The following is a 25,149-nucleotide window of genomic DNA, read 5'->3' as shown; positions in this document are numbered from 1 at the left end:
CTAACACAGGCTTTTTTGCATTCAGAACATGTCCATACCCTATACACGTTCACCCATTCATGTCTTTCAGTACGAGTAGCGCTAGAAATAGCGCCTGAAAACTGCCTCCTATTCATTACAATGGGTGCTTTCACACCCGGCGGTGCGCTTCTGGGACGTTCAGAAAAGTCCTGCAAGCAGCATCTTTGGGGCGGTTTGGGAGCGCTGTACGAGTAGAAAATCACTTCCCTCAAGTATGCTGTTGAGTATGTGGTGATGATAGTTACACTTTAAAGCCCAACTCCAAGCCGATTTAAAAAAATAAAATTTGTCCCACCCACTCACAGCATTTTTTTTCCAAGGGATGAGTTTTACTCACCATAACCTACAGTTCCATGATAGCCAGGTCTCCCATCATCTTTCCAGGGCTGAAATGAGAGTGGGCCCTGACGAGGCATAGATTAATTTGGAAGTTCAATTTAAAAAAAAAAAAATACAAAAAATACAAAAAATAAATGCACTTTTTTTGCAGATAAAAAAAAAAAAAAAAAAAATGTGCATTTATTATTTTTTTCTTCGGAGCCTGCAGGGCATTGCACAATGGCATGCTCCTGCAGACACTAAAGTAAAGCTGTCTGCCAGTACCTTCCATATGGGCAGACAGTTATGCCTCGTTTCCACTGAGCGGATCAGTTCGGTACGGTACGCTATTTTGAGTGTTTCCATTATGAAAGCGGCCCATACAACCGAACCGCACCATTCTGGGTCCTGCTTCAGATGTGGGGCCATAGAAAATGGTACGGTTCAGTTAGGGCGGAGCTACAATACACTCCACTGATTGGCGGACGTGTGACGCCATGCTAGGCATTTTTTTCTAAACCCACGTATGGCCCCTGGCGGTCCTACTTGCAGTAGAAACGCTCATCTGAATAGGCCGGACCGATCCGCTCTGTGGAAACGAGGCATTACTGAAGTGCAGGAAGAATAAGGATCTATTCTTAAGGGTGCTCATCGGCACCCTTAAAGTTCATTGAGAACTACAAGCAGTCTGCCACAGTGGCAGACGGAACTTGCAGTTCATTCATTCACAGATCTATGTGAATGAATGACGCAGTTGTCCGGACCCAGCCCTGCACAGCCACACTGTTGACAGTGGGTGCGGGGTGAAATTAAAGCGGGATCACCCATTCCCCAGTTATGGGGAGGGGGTGGGAGAGTGCTGGGAACCGGGGAGAGCAGCTAGGAGGTGCACAGTAATATGTTATATCCTCAATATGGGTGTAACATGTTACCAAAAGTTGAACTTGGCCGTTAAAGTGGTTGTAAACCTCAGACATGAAATATTAACAAAGCATATCCCCTCTATATTGTGTACCTCTCTCAATTAAGAGCACCAAGTGTAATTTCTGTCTGCTGCTTCATTCCTCTGCAATCAGCATGAATCACCTCTGACAAGTTTTCCTGACACCAAAAGAAAAATGGTGACAGGGGAGAGAACTTTATCCGATTGACAGCCTCAACTCTGTCCCTGTGTGCTGTGTGAAGGGGGGTGTGTCCCTTCCCTCCAATCAGCTCTCAGAGCTCTCCTCACTGATGTAACTTCAGCTCTCCACCCCCAGTTTAAATTCTGCACTTTTAATGAATGAAGGGGAAATATGGCTGTAAATATACAGGTAGAACTGATGTAGAAGGATTTGTTTCATCTCTGTGTATCGCCTGAGGTTAGTCAATTCACTGGGTATATGTGAGGATTTACAACCACTTTAAAGTATAACTACAGGCAAACTTTAATACGTTTTGGATGGAGTGGAAAGGGATGCAAACACCTATCAATTTTTATTGCTGTCTGTGCCCCCGTTAAGGAGATTCAGCCTATTTGTCTTGTTTACCATTATCATGGAAAGGAAAAATAAAATCCCAAACCTTGGGTTGTTCCCAGAAAAGTAATAGAGGGGATATCTTCCAATGGGGACACTAGTTCTGGTGGCCTGGGGGGCCCCAAGGAATTCCCTAAATTTGCACGGATTTCCTCTCACTTCCTGTTTGGCTACGGGACAGGGAGTGAAGGGAAATCTCTGTAAAAGGGACACAGATGGCGACCCAACACACACACGTAATGCTGAGGGCCCATTTACACTTGTTCATTAAAGCGTAACTCCACTTTTGTTGAGAAAACCTCTGGGTGATCAATGTATATTGCAGGGGTTATAACAACCTTTGTTGCAGATTCCTACTTTCTGAAGAAATCCATGTGTGTTTGTCTGTTCTTGTGCTAAGTGGGACTAATGGGAGTTTCAGAATTAACAGTCAGCTGCAGAGCACTAATAAGGAAAGATACTGGGCCTGCATCCTTTGAGACGTGTTCCTATTGGAAATATCTCACCAAAAATGTTGCAGGGGATGCCTGAAATCTGACTTGTATCCTAGGCAGACTTCTGGGAAAACTGGTGAGCCAATCACACAAGCAGGAAATGATATTTCTGGGGGGTGGTCAGTACACATCTTGTGTACAGAACAACTCCATGTAGCCATATTGCAATGCATTTATAGAAAATTACAGCGGCTGCAGATTGAAAAAGGAAAGGTCATTTTTAATAACATTCGAGTACAATATGACTTTGTATTGTAATTGTACATGCTATAAAAAAAATTTCTTTATTTGCAAATTTTTTTCCCCACGAAAGTGGAGATCTATGGCCAAAATGTAAAACCATATATTAAAGCGGGGTTCCACCCAAATTTTGAACATTATCTCTATGCATTCTCTTCCTTGCCTAGATGCTGACATGCTGTGTAAAAAAATTTAAATCGCCGTAATTACCTTTTTTTTTCTAATCTTCTTAGCACTTCCTGGTTTTCCTCCTATGGGAGTAGGCGTGTTTCTAGCCTCTCCCAGACCTCCCACAGTCCCCTGGGAGCTAGTCTCAGGCTTCCCAGCATGCATTGTGCAACAGTGTCATCACAACATCTCGGTGAATGCTGGGAGCACAGCATTCACCGCATCCAGGAAATACATGCTTGTGGGCTTCAGATGCCCACAATGAAGATGGAAACCGCCTTCAGTGAATTTTATAAGTTATTCTTTACAACGAAATCGGACACAGGCAGACTTATTACACAGAACATGTGAGTAGATAATCATGAGAAGAAAAGTTTGTGAATGAACCCAAAAAAAAAAAAAAAAAAAAACGATAGATAGGTGGACCCCCGCTTTAATTTCTACACTGTATTTTGATTAATTTCTACTCTTATCAATCAGAGCAATCTTGAAGTTTCTAAATTTACTTTGTGAATATCTTCACACATTTCCAATACTTCCTTGAATTCTGTGACACGTATTCACTACACACTGTGAGTAGGCACTTCTGTGTCACACATTTCCACAGAGCCTGCCTTCTGAGCTACAGAGATGCTGAGGGGAGGAGTTTCAGGAGGTGGGGTCAGAACAGGAATCACTGCTTGCAGGCAGCAAGGTACCATGGGATATGTAGTTCTTAGAAATTGAAATTAAACAGCAGAGGAGAATCTGTAAAGCATGCAGGGAATCCAGAAAGTTGTGTAAATCCAGGTACACACTGCTACCGGTACTTTTTTTTTAGTTCAACCCAGCAAGGTAAATGTAAAAAAAAAAATCTGACGGCTCAGGTCGGAGCTGCTAGTACAGTGATCTCCCCTGCTGTTCTATTGTGTTCTGACAGGGGGACGCCCCCCGTGCCCGAACACTCAGGTCAGCGCCCTTAGCCATTGGTCGGCAGACCTTTTTCTGTCATGCCTCTTCGACAGAAGCCGGCTGCTCAGACAGGCTGCAGTACACACTGGCCAAACGATACCTGGTTTCTTTTGAACTAGCCGATGCTGCCTGACATTCGGTCAGTGTGTACGGAGCCTAAAGTGATGACCGGCAGACAGGCAGAACTCACAACATGAAAGTAGGCTTACATTGGATTGTCAAAAATAACTATCGTTTGCTATTTTAATGCTGATGTTATAAAATGAAAGTGTACTCTGTGACCAGAGATTTCCTTTAACGGTTACCAAGCTGAAAACATGCGATTTACCACAAAGCACGAATAACAGTGCTATGCCATTCATTCATTTTCAATAGTAACCTAATGCAGTAATACAGTAGGGGGAGCGCACATGCACTGTAGAGTGCCACAATGTGCAGCTGCACCAAAAAATAAAAATGGTGCATACAGCAAGTCTCTACTTACAAACAAGTTATTTTCCGGGAGTTCGTTCGTAAGTCCAACAAAGATCCGTGCTTGCAGACAAAGGCTGCGAGTGCTAATCAGTGTGTTCTGGAGGGGGTGTCCCCCTGTCAGAACACAACAGCACAGCTGGGGGGATCGCTGCACCAAAAATGCTTGTGTTGGTACGGCAATCTGTCTTTTTTTTTTTCTTTTTCGATCAGCCCGCTGGGTTGAATGAAAAAAAAAAAAAAAAAAATGTGCAAACACAATTCGCATCTCTGAAAGTTCATATGTAGGTGACTTACTGTATTTGTTTTGTGCTATATTGTTGCACATTATAGCAGCCCATTAAAAATGAACACAAATCGCAATGTATGTACTCACCCTGGCACACAAAAATGTGAATGGGCCCTGAAGGAAAAAAAATAAATATTAAGCAAGTGGATTGTGTGCGTTTTAGGGATGCACCGAGATTTCGGCCTCTGAAACAGAACGGTCGAAAAAAATGCTGTTATCTGCATGTTGCAGATAAGAGAAAAAGGTGGCGATAATGCCGCTGAAAGTGCATGCGATGTTGCCACGATTTTACTGTGGTTATCATGTTTTTTCATAAAAAAAAAAAAAGCATCAAAAATGTAACACGGGTGCGTTATTGATGTGTTCTTGCTGTGTTTTCAATTTCAACGGGGTGGTGCATTGTCATTTTTAGTTTTCGGCAAAGTGCATCCTGCATTTTTGGTACCAAAATGTTTCATTCAGTGCACCTCTAGTGCATTTATATGCAATTCAAGATGTAATTTTTAAATTTCGACTGGAGCGTACTGCTGAAGGACATGCTTCAAATACATACTGTATTTGTGATCTAAAAACCAACAAAGCCTTGTGTCTACCTACAGTAGGTTTACATAAAAATTGATACCTCAATTAGTAAAAAGAATCCAAATTTTTTCACAAACAATCTATTTCAACCAATTTAACCTTGAGCTGCCCAAACACTAGCATTTCAGTCAAATAATTTCCACTTGATTTTCTTTTTATTTCCTATCGTTCTTATAGTGAACTGTTGTTTCAACTGTAGTGATGGGAAACCTTTTTTAAATTCATTTCACAATATATGTGATTATTGTTCGGGAAATTCCATTCATACTAAAATCAAAATGTTAAAATCAAACACTTTCAAAGCACCTTCAACAAGTCTCTATTGGAATTAACGAATGTGCTGATGAGATTTTCCACACAAATGTTCACCTGAACATCTAGCAGTGTATGGCCAGTTTCTGTAGTCATATCAAAGAAGCAATAAATCACCATGGGACGTTGCATCTGTTATATTCTAGTTTGAAATAATCAGAACAGTTAAAATACTGATAATGTTAAAAAGAAAATTATGGCTACAAAATACCAAAGTCAATTTCCACATAAATGACAAAAACATCAGAGAAAAATGAACTCACAACGCCAGCGACACAATAAAAAAAAAGCTCTCCGATATCATAAGAGCATTAATTGCTCTGCATACATGAACAAGCCAATCTTAGACGAGATAAGATGCTTTATGGACACATCAGCACAAAAGTGCTCTGTCTCTAAAGGTTGACTCCAGAATATTTATGAGTCATTTAAAGACTGTGAACGGAAACCAAGAAGACAGTGTGATCAGTCATAGACTCTACACCACAAGACAAGTCGCACATATTGTTTACTTACTAATAGATCAGGAGGTGCAGGAGACTGGGGGGGGGGACATTTCAGGAGTGCTTCACAGCAATGTACAGATGGCAAGGGATATTGCTCATAAGTCTTCATCTACAAATTTGACATTGTAGGGTTCCCAAGGGCCAAGACCTGGATTGCTGCTATTTGCTCCTGGGCAATTATATGTATTTTCTATAACAAATTAATTTTGGTGCCATTTTGAGCCCCTCCGAGTATCCACAATATTTGAGAAACCTTGACCCTCATTTGCCTGCATTTTCTCCGATCATTGCAAGCATTCAAGCCCTGGTGAAGGGAATTGTAACCCCTCAAAACGTGTTGGCTTTATCTATGGATCTTTTATTATAATAAAAGTTATAAACTTAAATTACTCTCATCCTGTACACTTTCTTTATCCTTTAACTACATTCTCAACCAGTGTTTTGAAACCCTAGTTTCCTCCAGAGGTTGCTAGAGGTTCCTTGAGCTGTGGCTTATTGACCTCCATAGTTCAGGGTGTAATGTCACTAGGCAGAGCCAACTGCATGATACCAATCATCTTTTCAGCTCTCTTGAAGGGCGACATTCTGACCACAATTGTAAGGGTTGCATTCTTCCCACCCACAACCAAAGAATTTGTTTTCCCCATGACTCCGTGAATTGGTTTTAGTATGGGTATCTCAAGACCTGAAAATTATTTTAGGGATTCCTGTAGGGGAAAAAGGCCTCCAAGCTTTCTAAACAAAGGGCCAGTTTACTGTCCTTTGGACTTTAGGAGTGCCGGACTAGAGCCAGTGGAAGTAGAAAATGTCCAGATGGAGTAAACAATGCCCCATTGTTGGTGTCAGTTGGAAGAAATCGCGCCCCATTGTTGGTGTCAGTTGGAAGAAATCGCGCCCCATTGTTGGTGTCAGTTGGAAGAAATCGCGCCCCATTGTTGGTGTCAGCTGGAAGAAATCACGCCCCATTGTTGGTGTCAGTTAGAAGAAATGGTAGCCCATTGTTGGTATCAGTTGGAAGAAATGGTAGCCCATTGTTGGTATCAGTTGGAAGAATAGTACCCCGTTGTAGATGCCAAATGGAAGGAATTTTGTCCCATTGCTGGTGTCAGTAGGAGGAATAGTGCCTCATTGTTGGCATCAGTGGATGGAATAGTGCCCTATGGGCTGGATAAAGGCAAGCAAAGGGCAGCAACCGGCCCAACAGATTGGAGACTGTTGGTCTAAATCCTTATTCCAAGGCAGTAAAGCTCACCAGTTCAGATCAGTGTACCAAAATGATTACACTTCAAGAGTCTACTATACCATATGAAGCTCCTCACATGTTTTTTTTTTTTTGCTTTGGGACATACTCATCTCAAAGTTATCCATCTATTTTTTTTTTTAATGCAGCCCTGAAACCACCCCAGAATGCCCCTGGAAGGCAGGCAGCTAAAGATAAATAGCAATATTCTGTAAAATCAGTAACCTATCTCCTGTTGAGCAGGGGCAGCCACACACTAATCGAAATTCCATTCAATTGTAATCTGTCTATGGCCAGCTTAACTCAACTCTGCACAGTCACAATCACAGCAGTAGCTGTTGGTGTGCAGGAGACATGTTGGCCTGCTGGAGGTGGACCTCTGCTCTTACACAGAGAAGACTGGTCTTCATCTTCAGATTGCTGCTGGGAAAGGTGATTTTTTTTTTTTTTTTGGTTTAAAAAAAGTATTTTTATGCCACTTCACTTTTTGTAATCTGTAACAAACAAGATATAACTACCTGCAAATGTTTATTACTAAAATTCCCCTGATTTTCATAAGAAAACTGCAGATAACAAAAACTTTACTCATTTTGCATGACAGATACAGATCATCATTATTGTGTCTTTTCAAACTCATAGTTCATGAAGTGCACATTTAAAAAGGAGACCAATTCAAAGGAATACGCAGTGATTGCTGAACTCCTTCGAAGAACACTAAGGGCAGGCTCACATCATGTACACTGAGCTTTGTCACTCTACATAGGCTGATACAAGGGAGGGGGCCAAAAGAATAAGATGTTTTAAAGTGCACTTATCCTTTAGGCTGGGTTCACATATGAGCACGCAGTGGCTCACAGCAGGAGTCTGGTGCGTGCCCGTTCACCGTTTCAGGTCCGATTTCAGCCCAAATTTCTGGCTGAATCCCGACCTAATATGGACCAAAAGACACACAGGGATCCTGTGCAAATCACACCAGAGCCGCTGCGGAGATACGTGAAGTGGCTCAATAGAGAGCCAGTCACAATCTTCTGCTGTGCAAATTGGATGTGGACAAATTTGCACTAGTGTGTACCCAGCATTAAGCCTAGGTTCACACTTGTGCGATGCGGGAACCTGCGCAAATCCAGCATCGCATCTTTCCCGCAGGCAGTTCACACTGACCTCTGCCAACAGCTGCGGGTGACTATACATTGTTAACGACACCCCCAAATCGGTTCACAGATCGCAGTGTGAACTGTGAACTCGCACAGGAATCGGATCACATAGGTGAGAATACCCATGCGATCCGATTTCAGTGCGGGGGGAAAAAAAAAAAAGTCCCTGCACTTTTTTTTCTGCAAATCTAATGCGAGTTCAGCCATACAAGTGTATGGCTGAACTCACATTGCACAGACATCGCATGTGATCGGCACCTGCGGTGGGGGTTGCAAATCACATGTGATGTCTGAGATCGCATATGTGTGAACCTGGCCAAATCTAAGATACAAAGGTTTAGTTGAAAATCTACTTTAACAGCTACTGGGCAAATCAAACAACTCCCAGGAAATGTCCTCTTCTTTCCATCAGCAATCACGGAACATAACAAAGAACCTGGATTAGAGGTTACGGTATATGGAGGATATCTACCTTTATTTCTTGGGCTAAATACCAGTTTGATGGCAGTAAAGCTCAGCGCTACGCAATGCCCCATAACCCATCTCAACAAGGAGTTCTGGGTGGAACCATTGTTTTCTATGTGCCTGCTTACCACCCTAATGCTGTGTTGACCAGTGGCAGCTGGTGGGGTGTTTTTTTAGGGCGGAGGCGCCAAACAACCCCCCCCGGCCGCCAGTGGAGCGGCACTAGCACGACTGCCACCGCCACCTCCCCCCCCACCCCCCGTGGCACTAACACACCCCCACCACCCACTGTCCTTACAAGGGCAGTGATGATGCGGCCATCTTCCAGCGTGGCGGGCCCGGGGAAAGTTGCTCCGGTCTCCTCTCCTGGAGCAGCTTCTGAGGTGCGTCTCCTCTCTGTTGCTCCCAGTGCTAGGCATCCAATAGGTACGCCTGACGTTTTGCCCAATCGGGAAACTAATTTCATACCTGCTTCCCGATTGGCCCGGGAGGAGGATCAGTGTTGCAACAGCGAATATTCATTCCCTGTTGCAACACACCTGGGTGGGCTCGGGATGCAGCCTCTGCGACCAGAGCCCACCCTATTTTGAAGCCTATTAGAGCCTCTGACTCCAATTGGGTGCTTAAAATAAAAAACCTGGCCACTGTAATTCATGTGCCCCGTGCTCTGAAAGGGGCTGGACACATGAATAGATCCACTGCATATAGGGGGTGGCAAGGGGAGAGGGCCACTGGTGTTGACGTGGGTTGCAGTACATAAAAATGCAGACAGCATTTTTACACAAGACATTGCATGTAACAACTGCGCTACATAGACTTGAATGAATGTCATTTGGTGACACTTCAATAAAGTTAGAGAAAAGTAATACATTGTAACTTCACATTTTACTGCCCCCACACAACATACACCAGTGCACACACATTTTAGCAAGTAGGCTGATGAGAACGATCCGTAATTGCCAGGCTATTTCCAGGCTTCATACTTTCTTCATCACTAACCCAGGAACATGCATGTAGAGTACAAAGTCAACGTCTGCATACACGTTCCATGTCAGAGCCTCTGAAAGTATTAAAGCCGTCATATTAGCATAGATGTCGGGCAACCATCATTGTCAGAACAAAGGTCAGTAATGCCCGTCTTCCTCTTCTTTTGACCACTTCACGCCCTTAAGACATACAGGTACATCCTCAGTTTGAGGTAGCTATACCGGGATCATAGCTGCAGCCATGATTCCAGTACCAAAATTTTCTGCCAGCAATGGGCTTTTACCAATTCCCTGCCGTGCTATAGTCGAAAAACAGCTACAGAGCAGCTCTCCAGTTCTGGGAGGGCGTTCGTGGACGTCCTCCCAGAACCACGCCTCCTACGCATTGGGCGCACTCTGCGACTGCTGTGTCCTTTGGGCCACTCACAGCGGCTCTTTACCATGCAATCAGCTGTGTCCAATCACATCTGGCCACATGTAAACAGACTTGCCGGTTATCGGCAGTCCTCTTCTCACACGCTGTCTCTGTGTGAGGAAAGGAGAGACCATAACCGGCAAGTCTGACAGGGCATCATTATCATTCTTTACATTGATTATTATTATACAAGATTTATATAGCACCAACAGTTTGCACAGCTCTTTACAACGAGGGCAGACAGTACCGTTACAATACAATTCAATACAGGAGGAATCTAAGGGCCCTGATCATTAGAGCTTACAATCTAAGAGGGAGGGTCAAGTGATACAAAATGGTAATAACTGTGGGGGATGATCTGATGAAGAAAGTAAACATACAGTTGTTAGGTGGGGGCCGTTTAGGCTTCTCTGAAGAAATTATCAGGGCACTGATGATTAGTGCAGCCCCATCAGTGCAGATCATCAGTGCTCATTGGTGCAGCCTCATCAGTGAAGGAGAAAAATGACTTATTTGCAACATGTTATAACAGAAAAACTTTTTTTCCCCTAATTTTTGGTCTTTTTTTTTTTTGTTTCTTTAGCAAAAAATAAAAAATAAAAACAGTAGTGATGAAATACCACCAAAAGAAAGCTAGATCTGTCTATATAAAAAAAACAAAAAAAACCACTGGGTACAGCATTACATGACTGCACAATTGTCATTCAAAGTGCGTCAGCACTGAAAGCTGAAAACTGGCAGGGTCAGGAAGGGGGTGAAACTGCCAGGTATTGAAGGGGTTGATGTAGAAGTGATCCAAGCAGCTCTAAAGCTGCCCAATCACTTCTGTAGGGCACAGAAGCCCCCCGCCCCCTGCCTCCTTTACCAGGCCCCCCCCCCCCCCCCCCGTGATCAGGGAGCCCAGGACCGCTTGCCAATTGGTGCCCTGGTTAACACAGAGGGGATGAAGGTACATCCATACCAGCCTCTCTGTGATGTGAAAAAACTGGAAGTGACTAGGATTCCATCACTTCCGGTTTGATTTGACGATTACAAGCCGTTACCAGCTTGTAAAGCATCTGTTCAAACCGATATCGATTTGAACAGATGCTTTTGAGAGCAGAGAGATCTGAGGTCTACTAGAACCTAGATCTCTCAGTAAAGAGTACCTGTCACTGCCCATGCTTGACAAGGGATGCTGTTGCCATTTCAAGGGCATGCACAATTTTAAAGTCTGACATGTTAGGTATCTATTTACTTGGCATACCATCATTTTTTATATTTTATCAAAAAATGGGCTTAGTGGTTAGTACTTATGCCTTGTGGTACTTGAGGTCTCTGGTTCAAATCCTAGCCAGGACACTGTCTGCATGGAGTTTGCATGTTGTTCACATGGGTTTCCTTACACAGAGATGAGTTTGGGCATCTTCCAAACTCATCTCTATCCACACTTCCACTTTGCTCTCTTTTTAGGTCCAATCTACTGCAAGTCGGGTCATTCCCCACCCCGCACATGTAAACAAAGGGGCGGGATGCTGGTGACAACAATGCCTTATATGGACACATGCTTATATTTAGCCAATGACATTTGTCCAGCACTCGGCCCTTTATTCACATGTGTGGGGTAGGGAATGCCCCGGGGTTTCGTCAGATTAGACGACCCATCAGAATTTGTAACGGAAGTGATGTTGCGGCACAGCCATCTTGCTATGCCACGCACGCGTCCACAGTAAGGATACAGTGAGAAGGCAGCAAGCGGATATCATTACACCCACCGGGGTCTTGCATTTCACACTTATTTTTAACAGTAAATTGAGCTTATATAGTGAAATTCAGTATTTTGAAAACCCTCAAGACTGTTTTGATGTTGAGTTTTCAAAGCAGCGGTGTTCTGTCAGATTAGCAAACCTGTGAAATCAGCAGGCTTGCCGCTGCTTTTAAAATTCAACATCAAAACAGTCAGTATTTCACTATATAAGCTCAGTATACTGTTAAAAATAAGTCTAAAATGCAAGACTCCAGTGGGTGTAACAAGATGTCCACTTGCCGCCTTCTCACTATATCCTTACTGTGGAGGAGTGCGGGGTGTAGCAAGATGGCCATGACGGAACGTCACTTCCGTTACAAATTCTGACAGGTTGCCTAATCTGACGAAACAATGGCCTGCAGATAATTAGACTTAAAAAAAAAAAAAAAAAAAGGGAGGGCAAAGTGGAAGTTGGGAGAATGCCCGGGCTCATCTCTGCTTCCACACTCCAAAGACATGCTGGAGGTGTCTAACTGTGTGTGTACAAATTAACTATGACACATGTATCATCACATTCTGCATGCTGTCAACAAGTCCGAGCAATTGGAGAGGGTTAAAGAAAGATCTGCCAATCTACATCATAGAAAATTAATCAGGAACATTCTATAGAAAGGGTGTTCAAGCACATCAGACATGGTGCCCATAGAACAGTCAGGAGCGCATAGGACCAAACAGATGTGTACATACATACAGTGACAGGATAATCAATGTTTACATCCATCACCTGACACCTCACTAATTCTCACCACTATGACAACTCCGTACATCCCTGTGATCTGATGTCACTGCCACTCACAAATAATAAAAAGAACGCTACAAGTCAGATTTCCTGGGAAACAAATACATGTAATGAAACATGGCAGTCATACTGCGGTGACCGGGTGATTATGATCAATGTAAGGGGACAATGTTTACATCGGTATCATACAGAACACACAGACCTGTCATTCTGGTGTAGCCACTCGCTTCAAACCCGGAATATAGAGATTTATTGTTCCATAAGTACACAAAGGCACACGCCTTGCGGTTTTATCTGGTGCACCCGGCGTAGCAGTAGATGTAAGCTCTTGGGGACCGGACAGCTGTGACCGTTCCCTTTGTCCACTACCACAAACATACAATCCGCAAGTGGAATTAGAATCTTACAGAAATCTTTATGGGGGGGGTTGGGGATACAGTCGTAAAAATTAAAAGACTCAAAACTGGGGTTTGAAAATTTGGGGAAAAGTTTTCATTGGATGCAGAAAACAGACACATGATGATTGTACGACACATAGGGGGGGATTTATTAAAACTGGAGAGTGCAATATCTGGTGCAGCTGTGCATGGTAGCCAATCATCTTCTAACTTCAGCTTGTTCAATTAAAGTGTTACTAAACCCACAAGAGTCTGCACTGTATATGCAGTAAAGAATGCTTGTTATACTCACTGTGGAAGGAGTTAATCCTCTGGATTCTGTAAAAAGGCAGTTTGATCCTGTCTTCTCTGATCCCCCTCTTCTTCCACTGTCCCCAATCCATCTCCTGATAGAACAGAGCCTTGGGGGCACTCTGCACATGCTCAGTTTGGTGTGTATTGCCAGAGTTTTTTTTTTCTTGGGAGGGTGCATGTAATCAGCACAGGGCCAATCAGCACGGTCCAGACAGAGGGTCGGGAGTTATGCAGCCTTATAGGACAGTCAGAGTAGAATGAAAACTCCTCCTACAAGCTTTACCCAGACACTGATAGAAGTCACAAGACTGCTATATACTGCTGATGAGAAAGGGTATTTAGCAGTTTATATTTACTAAAATAATTGTATTTCCATGTTCTGTGTACGGTGGGAGATTAGTTATAGTGAATGCAGGGTCCTGGGTTTAGAAACATTTTAAGCTTTGACAGGAAAACCTGGAAGCTGATTGGTTTCTATGCAGAGCTTCCCCAGATTTTGCACTTTCCAGTTTTAGTAAATAATCTCCATAATGTTCTATATGACAGTGGGCGGGAGATAGTCATCTATTGATGGTCTCATCCAATCACAATCAGACCATGTGTGGCAGATGGGGGCGGGGTTTGGGTGACGCTCATCACACATGTTGAAATCTGTGTCCAGGGATGATCACTCATATGCGATCATTATATGAGTGATTACATGTGATTGGGTGCGATCAGCCAGCAGCCTCCCATTACTTTCATTAGGGCTGCCTACTTTGCAGCTAATGACTCACATTGTCAGCCGATCGTGCAAGTTTATTTTATGATCTAATCAATGCACAATTCAATCAAAACTATTTAATAAACAGAACTGCCCTTCCGATCCTTTATAGAGTGAATTTCATCACACTGAGTAGACCGGCCAGGGCACAAAAATATTGATTGCATACAATCACTCAGCTGCACTGAATCTGATCGCTCAGATTATGAGACTGCATGGTGAAAGTTGGGATGTGATTGAGAACTTCCAACTGTCATCTGAAATCCCTCCCTATTGTGTGCCATATAGATGAAATGGGTTGGCAGCTATAGATCAATTATCCCTGAGGGGAGAGATCAACTGGAAAAGAAAATCGATCATTTATCAAAGTGTGTATGGCCACCATCAGATCTACCAACAACTCTTTAGTACCAGGTTCTGCTGGACTGGATAGTGTAGGTAGGTTCCATAGGTGTGCGCAGCCCATTGCATTAGGGTGTGCCCCCCAAACCTCAAATATGTACGGTGTCAGTAGGGCAGAGGATGGTGTTGGTATAGCAGTGGATGTGTCAGTAGGACATTAGATGGTGTCAGTCAGGAGGGCACAGGACGGAGTCAGTCAGGAGGGCACAGGGCGGAGCCAGACAGGGGGGCACCGGGCGGAGCCAGTCAGGGGGGCACAGGGCGGAGCCAGTCAGGGGGGCACAGGGCGGAGCCAGTCAGGGGGGCACAGGGCGGAGCCAGTCAGGGGGGCACAGGGCGGAGCCAGTCAGGGGGGCACAGGGCGGAGCCAGTCAGGGGGGCACAGGGCGGAGCCAGTCAGGAGGGCACAGGGCGGAGCCAGTCAGGAGGGCACAGGGCGGAGCCAGTCAGGAGGGCACTGGACGGAGCCAGTCAGGAGGGCACTGGACGGAGCCAGTCAGGAGGGCACTGGACGGAGCCAGTCAGGAGGGCACTGGACGGAGCCAGTCAGGAGGGCACAGGGCGGAGCCAGTCAGGAGGGCACAGGGCGGAGCCAGTCAGGAGGGCACAGGGCGGAGCCAGTCAGGAGGGCACAGGGCGGAGCCAGTCAGGAGGGCACAGGGCGGAGCCAGTCAGGAGGGCACAGGGCCACAGGAAGGAGCCAGTCAGGGGGGCACAGGATGGAGCCAGTCAGGGGGGCACAGAGCCAGTCAGGAGGGCACAGGACAGAGTCAGGAGCTTTTTTTTTTTTTTTTTTATTATTTACAATATTATTTTTTGTGGGGCTTGGCAAGGAAGATTTGCGGTCTACCCGTCACCTGCCCATGATTGATGGGAAGATTGTGGTCGACAGGTTGTTCTGCCCCAGATTAGGGTGTGCCAAGGTACATCTGGCATACCCTGTGTACAGCCCTATGATAGGTCCACATATTACACAGTTTTGGTCATTCTAACTTGTCCAGAGATTGTAAGGTATATAATGACCTGAGGGGTTCATTTCCAGGAGCAACTATCACTGCCACCCCTCTGAAAATCGATTTGTGATTGATGGCTTTCTAGAGGGTGTTTGACAGGCGGTGAGGAAATGACAGGTCCCCTCTATCAGTTTTAACCCTCAAAATGCTGACCAGGCATTGTACACGGCTGCAGCGTAGTCAACAATGTGCAAGATGCTGTTTAGGGCAGATGTAGACGTACATCCAAACTGCTCCTCTGAAGAGCAATCTGCTTTTGGATCGCTTTTCAGGAGACGACTGACAGGTGGTAAGGAGGTGATGTGAGACCTGTTTTAATGCCATTTCAGCACAAATGTGCTACAACAACATGCATCGTACACAGCTGTGCAGCGTTTGTGGTGCTGTTTGTTCCCTTAAATGGATTACGACGTTTGCAGACGCAGCATGAGCACGGCATGTAAACGCCCGTCCACTGCCATCAACCATGCATTTGTATCACCCCTCTTCCGCATACATCTAAACTCAGCCTTTGTCATGAAGCAGAGCACCGCGCTACATGTCCAGCGCCATCCGGATGGATGCCCATGTGATGAGTCCTAACGGAGGTTGTACAAAGATTGCAGTGTGTATGGGGAGCACTGGATACCAATCAGTCAGTCTGATCCATGAGACCGATTATCTGAAGGTAACAGCTGGATGTACAATCCATTATCCGCACACACACAGACTGGCCATAAACTATACAATCCGATTGTACAATCTACATCCAATCTATGTCATATGATGACTGACCAAAACTATCCATCCAATCACTAATTAATGGTTTATGTCAAATGTAGTATGTATTGTACAATCAGATCGTACAGTGTATGGTCAGTCTAGGACGATGTCACAATGAGTTTACCCCCCAGCCTGCCTGTGTCTCTGATCCATGCGATCTGATCTCAGCACACACACGTCGATGTATATCGTCTCTGTACACACACACCACTCCTGGGCACAGTCTGGCTGTGTTGAGCTCTGCATGTTGCTCCCCCCCCCCATACATCATAGTGATCTGTGTGCCCGGGGCATGCTGGGACTTGTAGTTCCTCACGTGTTGGAGGGCCTGCAGCTCATATCTGCTCCCCCCCTCGTCCGTGTACTCACCGGGCCGGATCTCCCCGGATCACAGCGCTTCCCCGGACTGTGCGCTCCGCTCCACCCAATACTGATCCCCGCTCAGCGCAGATAACGGTCTTTCCATCCGAGTGTACCCGAAATCCGTACCCGTTCTGTCCCGATTCTCTCTCCCCACTCTCAGCCTCTCTCTGTTCTTTCTCTTTCCCCTGATACCCCGACGGTACTTACACGCCAGCCCACTCTCTCATCTCATTGGTCCCTAGCCTGCGGAAGGAAGGCGTGCTAACAGAAGAGACGTCGTCTATTGGACTGGCGAAACCTCAATCACTGTGGGATTCGGGGGACCGCCCACTTCGTGTCCAAAGCCTAGCTTGTGTCTGGCAAGGGGCTGTCAGTCAACAAGTGACGTCTCACATAAGGGCTCTGATTGGCTGAAACGCCGAGCTAAGGGCCGCCTGCTCAGTGGAATCAAAGATATCTTATAGGCTCAGCATGTCGACGCCCCCTGGAGGGTGAAGAAGCGTGATTGGCTCAGTGCGTGTTTTAGTTCCCACACCTTCATTCTGATTGGTGGTGTGTTAAATCGGTCGCAGGATAAATCTAGACGTGGTTCACGCATGTTGTTGATGCGATTTAGAAGACCCCCGAGCAGTGGAAGAGTTCACTGGGGTGACCTGACCCGGTGTGGTGGGATCATGCTGGGCGCTCATTGTCTCCTATGACATGGAAGAGCAATGCTGCCATTACTACAGGCTAAAGCGGCCACATACCTGACAACACCTACCTCACTCACAGGAGACAGAGACTGAGGGTTGCCACATTGTCCCTTTAATCCAGGACACATATGAATTACACAGGTTCTGAGGCTGAGTTGATGCAGATAAGGCACCAAGTGAGTTTAATTATCACCTTAATCAGCCACAGAACCTGTGTAATGTATATGTGTCCTGGATTAAAGGGATGAGGTGGCAGGAGACGCACCTGGCACCACCCACCTCACCCGCAGGAGACGCACCTGACACCACCCACCTCACCCGTAGGAGACGCACCTGACACCACCCACCTCACCCGCAGGAGACGCACCTGACACCACCCACCTCACCCGCAGGAGACGCACCTGACACCACCCACCTCACCCGCAGGAGACGCACCTGACACCACCCACCTCACCCGCAGGAGACGCACCTGGCATCACCCGCAGGAGACGCACCTGACACCACCCACCTCACCCGCAGGAGACGCGCCCGACACCACCCACCTCACCCGCAGGAGACGCGCCTGACACCACCCACCTCACCCGCAGGAGACGCGCCTGACACCACCCACCTCACCCGCAGGAGACGCGCCAGACGCCACCCACCTCACCCGCAGGAGACGCGCCCGACGCCACCCACCTCACCCGCAGGAGACGCGCCCGACGCCACCCACCTCACCCGCAGGAGACGCGCCCGACGCCACCCACCTCACCCGCAGGAGACACGCCCGACGCCACCCACCTCACCCGCAGGTGACACGCCCGACACCACCCACCTCACCCGCAGGTGACACGCCCAACACCACCCACCTCACCCGCAGGAGACACGCCCGACACCACCTACCTCACCCGCAGGAGACAGACCTGCTGCCATTCCTGCAGACAGCCCCAGGGACAGATTTCACAATGATTGCAGCAGACATACCAGAGCATGGAACACTTACCTTTCCTGGTGCCCACACGTGGCAGTATGTATGTGGCAGTCCCTAACTAGCAACAGGGCCAGCAATGTACTGAGCCCGGCATGGGTGGCCATGTGTGCAGTAAATGGGTGGGTACCAGGAGAGGAGAACTATGGAAGGTAGGTATTTAATTTTCTCCAATTGTCTTCCAGGGCAGCATCCGAGATGGGATCCTCCTTCCTGCAACAGGAAACATATTATTCCACCATTATAAATTTGTTAGCCTCTCCTGTGTGCCTGAAGTTTCGCCCCTACAGAGGGGTATGCAACTATCCCCCCAGCTGCACTACATGCTGCCGGAATTTTTCCCCACAGCTACCGCTCCTCGCTGGTGGAGGACCATTCACCGAGCCCCACACTCCAGGTGCTTTAGAGGTTCTTTCTCCAAGCCTCTTCCAGGACAGCTCATGAGACCTTGGGCTCCTCCTACCAGGACAGGAAACACGTCACCCCCACCAGATAAAAGGGCGGTCCTCCAGGCCCATGTCAGTTATTTGTGTTTCATCCGGACGGGGGGTAACATGTTCATGGAACCTGCTCCCATAGGCCTTATAAGCAGGGGCTTTGTATGGCTATTTTCTGGGGCATATCACTTACCTCTTCCTCTGCCAGAAGCAGCACACCGCTGGGGAGGTTGGCTGTGCTGCTGTTCCCTGTCCTCAGTGCCTGGAGAGGGCCAGGACCGGTGTGAGGTCGTGCCCCTAGCGCAGTGCATTGCACTATAGCTCAGCTGAGCTTCGGTTGTCCTTCCCTGCCAACAGCGTGGCTGATCTGAGCAGGGAATGGAGGAAGCCACAGCGCTCGAGGGGGCGGAGCTATTGCGCTCCAAGCTGGCCCACAGGAAGTGCCTGGAGAGGGTTACTTCCAGGGCATATGACCTCATCATCGGGCGCCGGAGACGAGGTTCCAGTCTTCATAAACGGCGCGAACAGAGAACGCTGGCTGCTGGTGTTTCTTGGTGTTAAGCAGCCAGGCTGTGGATGACCAAGAGGGGCAGAATGGATCCTCCTGCAGTACCTGCACAGGCAGCGGATGCAGTTCCCAACACCAGCACCTCACAGGTAAGCCTGGGGTGTTCTGTCACCACCTTGCTATCCCTGTGAGTGTTCCCTCCCCCGTCTGTAGTAGTGGGTGTAAGGGGACACATTTCCTCCCTCCTGCACGTGGTGTTACGGAGTGATTGGGTGGCTTTAATTACATTGTGGGTCATTTATTTTGTCTTGCAGACCAAGACTCAGGACAAGGCCCAAGCGCAGCCACTTAAAAGGAAATGTGCGGTTTGCGCAAACAAATTGAGCTCCTCATGGAGCAAAGCAGTTTGTCGCACCTGTATAGAAGGCCTAGTAAAGAATGACCCGGTTGCCTCTTGCCAGCAGATGCTTACTTCTGTTAGGGATGAGCTTGCGTCCACCTTCAGTTCCTTTAGAACGCTTATTGACAAGCTCCAGACTCCAGCAGAGAGTCCGTCTTCACTGAAGGCGTCAGTAAACACTCCGCAGCAGGCAGAGAGTGAGGACGCTGAGGTCAGATCTACCCGTTCTTCTCTGGAAGAATCAGGGTCAGATACAGAGCCCAGAGATAGAGAATCCACTCGAGGCTCAAGATTTAAGTTATCTGTTGAGGATGTAGATGACTTATTAAAGGCTATCTATACTACCCTTGAATTAAAAGAGGAAGAGGTTCAGTTATCCAAACATGATCTTATGTATGAAGGATTGCATAAGAGAAAATCGAGAGTTTTTCCAGTTCATAGTTCTTTGGTTGATACTATTAAACTGGAATAGGATAATCCTGAGAGAAAACCATTCTTCTCTAGTAACCTAAAAAGGAGGTTTCCTTTGGATGAGGACACTGCGCAGCCATGGAATAAGAATCCCAAGTTAGACGCACCTCTTTCAAAGGTTTCAAAAAACTCGGACCTGGCGTTTGATGATATGGGTACGCTTAAGGATCCGATGGACAAGAGGGGGGATATCCTTCTCCACAGAGCCTGGGACTCAGTAGTTGGAAACCTGAAACCAGCTCTGGCTTCCACTTGTGTGGCCAGAAATCTGGAGGTTTGGTTGACTCAGATTCAGTCACATCTGTCAGCAGGTACCTCCAGAGAGCAAATTTTCCTCTCCTATTTCATGCAGTGGGTTTTTTGGCAGATTCTTCCGCTGAGTCGGTAAGAATGTCAGTCAGGACTTCGGCTCTAGTGAACTCGGCCAGGAGAAGCCTTTGGCTTAAGACCTGGTCAGGGGACTCGGCCTCCAAGTTGCGCCTTTTTGGCCTTCCTTTAACTGGCGATCATTTTTTTGGCCCAGGTCTACAGGAGGCACTGGAACGCACGGCTGATAAGAAAAAGGCGTTTCCAGAGAAAAAGAGAGTTCAGACAGCCAGAAAATTTTTTCGTGGCCAAAGCAGGCAACAGAGTCCTAGAGAAAAGGACAGCAGGCCGAAAAAGCATTGGACTGGGCGCAAAGGGGGAGTGCTTTTTAACCCTCCTCAACAGCCTGCCAAGCCGCAGTGACTTGTGTTCCCCGGTGGGAGGGAGATTGAGGGCCTTCATCCCACAGTGGGCAGCAGTCACTCTGAGCCCCTTCGTCCTGGACCTAGTGACCAACGGGTACAGGCTGGAGTTTGTTCACCAACCACCAGAACGTTTGTTGGTCACATTTCCTCCACAAGATCGGGAGAAAGCGAGGGCTCTGGGTCTCCAGATCGGACACTTATTAGATCAAAAAGTACCGATTCCTGTTCCTCGATCGGAGCAGGGCAAGGGATTCTATTCCCATGTATTCGTGGTCAGAAAGCCGGCAGGAAAGTTTCGACTTATCCTGAATCTCCGGACCTTAAACAAGTCCATCAGATACAAGCATTTCCGTATGGAGACGGTTTTTACAATCAAAAACCTACTATACCCAAACTGCTTTATGGCCACGTTGGACTTAAGGGATGCTTATCTTCATATCCCTATCCATCCAGCCTTCCAAAAGTTTTTGAGATTGGCAGTGAAGACTGGTATGGGGACCCGACATTTTCAGTTTCAGGCCCTCCCCTTCGGTCTTTCCTCAGCCCCACGCATCTTTACGAAGGTGTTGGGAGAAGCGCTGGCTCCACTAAGATTAAAGGCAATAACGGTTATCCCTTACTTAGACGACCTCCTGATAGTGGCAAAATCATACCAAAGGCTGTTGGAGGATCACCAGGCTGTACAGGACTTACAGTCCCTAGGCTGGCTAATAAACAAAAATCGTCCTTGATTCCGGCCCAGAAAGTAACTTATCTGGGTTACGATTTTTGCTCAGTGAACCAAAGAGTTTTTCTTCCTCAGGAGAAGATTACCAAAGTGTTACAGACTATGTCAGCATTGCAGACCAACCAGTCGGTCACTCTGAGACAGGTGTCGAGGGCAGTGGGTCTTATGACCTCATGTTTTCCCGCAGTACCATGGGCGAGACTCCGTCAGCGTCCGTTACAAAGGTTTCTTTTAAGAAACTGGGACAGGGACGTAAGGTCCCTGGAGTCAAGGATCTGGCTTCCCGACAGGATAAAAAGAAGCCTGTGGTGGTGGAGAGCTGGTCAGCACCTAGCAGGAGGTCTCCCATGGTCCTTTCCCATTTCCCGAAGGATTACCACGGATGCGAGTTCCTGGGGATGGGGGGCCCACCTCAGCAATGCAGTAGCACAAGGAGAGTGGTCCTCAGAGGAGGCAAGGGCCTCATCCAATCAAAGAGAGCTGCTTGCAGTCCAGAGAGCCCTCCAGTCTTTTCAGATGGAGATCAGGGGTCACAACCTCCAAATTCTGTCAGACAATATAGCGACAGTCGCGTATATCAACAAGCAGGGAGGCACGAGAAGCCGGAGGCTTCAGTCCATTGCCCAGGAGATCCTTTCATGGGCAGAGGGGAATCTAGCCTCTATTTTTGCTGTACACCTGAAGGGGACAAACAATTGCCTGGCAGATTATCTCAGCCGTCACAGGATAGACCGAGACAACTGGTCCCTTCATCCCGAAGTCTTTGCAGACCTCACCAAGAGATGGGGTTATCCCGTAGCGGATTTGTTCGCAAACCGAAACAACCGCAAGACGGAGATATTCTTTTCCATGAACCCGGCAGACCAAGCCTTGGGGATCGATGCTCTGGCAAACACGTGGCCTCCAGGCCTATGTTATGCCTTTCCGCCAATCAGACTGATTCCAGAAGTCTTCCGGAAGTTTCGGCTGGAAGAGACAGATCTGATTCTAATTGCCCCGTTTTGGCCCAAGAGGCCATGGTTTTCCCTGCTACAGTCTCTGGTTTCAGAGCCTCCGTGGAGTCTTCCGAAAAGGGAAGACCTATTATTGCAGGGTCCAGTATCACACCCTCAGGTGGTTTCCTTAAACTTGACGGCCTGGTATCTGAAGAAAAGATACTGAGCGCCCAAGGGTTCTCTGACAAAGTAGTCAGGACTCTCGTTAATTGCAGGAAGCCGGTTACTAGAGCCATATATTCCAAAGTTTGGAAAAGGTTTAACTCATGGTTATCTGAAAATGATAGATTAACTCATGATATTCCGTCTATTTTGGAATTTTTCCAAGAGGGTGTCGACAAAGGTCTTTCTGTTAGTACCTTAAAGGTACAAGCGGCAGCTATTAGTGTGTTCCTCCAGTTTTCTCTCCTGGAAAATCCCACTATAGCCAGATTTTTCAAATCTATCTCTAGGGCCAGACCAGTAGTAGTGAGAAGTTGTCCAACGTGGGATCTGTCCCTAGTACTTCAAACTCTGGTAGAATTTCCGTTTGAACCTCTGGAAAGTATGTCAGTTAAGTTACTTACATTAAAAACTGTTTTCCTTATAGCTGTTACCTCAGCTCGTAGGGTAAGTGAGTTGCAGGCCCTATCAGTAAGGGAGCCCTTCCTCACGATTTTTGAGGATCGAGTTGTGTTACGAACCGACCCAGGTTTTTTGCCCAAGGTGGCAAGTACATTCCACCGATCTCCGAACATTATATTGCCAACCTTTTGTAGTTCGCCACAGGGCGACTTAGAAAGAAAATTTCGTTTTCTAGATGTAAGAAGGATTCTCTTGGTCTATCTTGAGGTAACGAAGACCTTTAGGAAAACTGATGCCTTGTTTGTCCTCTTTTCTGGAGTTCACAAGGGGAATAGTGCATCTAAAGCCACATTGGCTAGATGGATAAAGCAAGCCATCTTGGAAGCTTACAAAATTAGGGAGGTCCCTACACCTTTTGTTACTGCGCACTCAACTAGAGCATTGTCTACGTCTTGGGCTGAGAGGGCTGGTGCCTCACCGGAACAAATTTGCAGGGCTGCCACTTGGTCCAGTTACTCGACCTTCATTAAACATTATTGCCTGGATCTCCTATCAGCTCAGGAGCAGGCGTTTGGTCGTAAGGTCCTTCAGGCAGTTGTCCCTCCCTAGACTGGTAAGTTCTGGCTCATCGTCTCATGGGCTGTCCTGGAAGACGCTTGGAGAAAAGCTGAGTTAGACTTACCGGTAACTCCTTTTCTGAGAGTCTTCCAGGACAGCCGGATTCCCACCCGGTATTGTCTGAAGTTATGTGTATTATGCATATGTTTTGCAGGGTCCTACGGTTCTTGAGAATACTGACATGGGCCTGGAGGACCGCCCTTTTATCTGGTGGGGGTGACGTGTTTCCTGTCCTGGTAGGAGGAGCCCAAGGTCTCATGGGCTGTCCTGGAAGACTCTCAGAAAAGGAGTTACAGATAAGTCTAACTCAGCTTTTCGCTGGGCAGATGACCATCCTGTCCACCGATTGTATGCCGATCACATCCCACAGACATCTCTGCAAAATCCCCTCATTTGCGGTCCTGGGAGGTGTAGCAAGATGGCACCGAGACTCCGGACGCGTCATTTCCGGTCATGCGGTTCCTGTCTGCAACATAAATGCTGGGTAGAACTTGATTAGCCAGTAATCAACCTGGTTAACCATCTTGGTGGAGGCTAGAGCCTCCAGGGCAAGCACTGGAGTGAGTCACTTACGATGACATCACTTCCGGTCGGCTGCAGCGTGGATTTAAAAAAAAAAAAAATGACAAAAGGCCTTTATTGCTCCCCTCCCTAATGGGATGGTGATCCATCATCCTTAGAGATGTCCATTCCTGTCCCTCGGTTGGTCAAACAATCTCTTCAGTGGTGGCTCAATCTGCTCTGTTATGCTGAAGGGCGCAGATGAACACAAGCCAACCCGGTGGGGATCACCACAGATGCCAGTACCCTAGAATGGGGGGCGTACATGGGGGATCTCTGTACACAGGGTAGATGTAACTCCAGATGTTCTCAAGCCTCCTAGAATATGTTATCCAGGGCAGAGATGTCTGGATTCAGACAACGCCACGACGGTGGCATACCTGAACAGGCAAGGAGGGACAAAATCCCCTTGTTTGAGCCTGACAGAAGCAATTTTTTCATGGGCCGAGATAAACATCAGATGAATCTCGGGTATCCACCTGAAGGGGACAGACAATACGCTGGCAGACTTTCACAAGTTGTCTTCCAGGACGGCACCCTGAGAGATGACTGGTCCCACCTGACAGGAAACACAAGATAGAGGTTCAAACCCCGCCTCTCCCTGTGCTCCTCAATTTTTGTATTGTGTTTCCCCACAGTGAAACAGTTTGTTTTTTTTCTAAAGCACCTAAGGCCGAGGCCTGGAGGTCTCCCCCCGGGAGCCAGGCCACAGGCTTGAGAAGCTTCTGGGTCTAGTAGGGCTTGCCCTTCCGGGGGGTCTTTCCTATCTTGCTCAGGGGGGCTATAGAAGATTCCCCCCCTCCCAAGAACTGAAGGACCCTTGGCA

At 47.1% G+C, this 25,149-nt stretch overlaps 1 protein-coding gene across 1 annotated transcript in view; it reads right to left on the bottom strand.

The window, feature by feature from the left end:
• The window catches only part of FRYL (FRY like transcription coactivator), a 460,530-nt gene extending 443,647 nt beyond the window's left edge, over positions 1 to 16,883 (bottom strand). Inside the window, exon 1 of the mRNA XM_073608470.1 lies at positions 16,656 to 16,883. The gene's annotated coding sequence lies outside the window, so the exon portion shown is untranslated. The remainder of the gene's footprint in view (positions 1 to 16,655) is intronic.
• Between the last annotated feature and the right edge of the window lie 8,266 nt (positions 16,884 to 25,149).

This window comes from Aquarana catesbeiana, linkage group LG01 (assembly GCF_042186555.1).
Source record: "Aquarana catesbeiana isolate 2022-GZ linkage group LG01, ASM4218655v1, whole genome shotgun sequence".
NCBI lineage: Eukaryota > Metazoa > Chordata > Amphibia > Anura > Ranidae > Aquarana > Aquarana catesbeiana.
The sequence above is the reverse complement of the archived record's forward strand: the minus strand, read 5'-3'. Positions and strand labels throughout refer to the sequence as shown.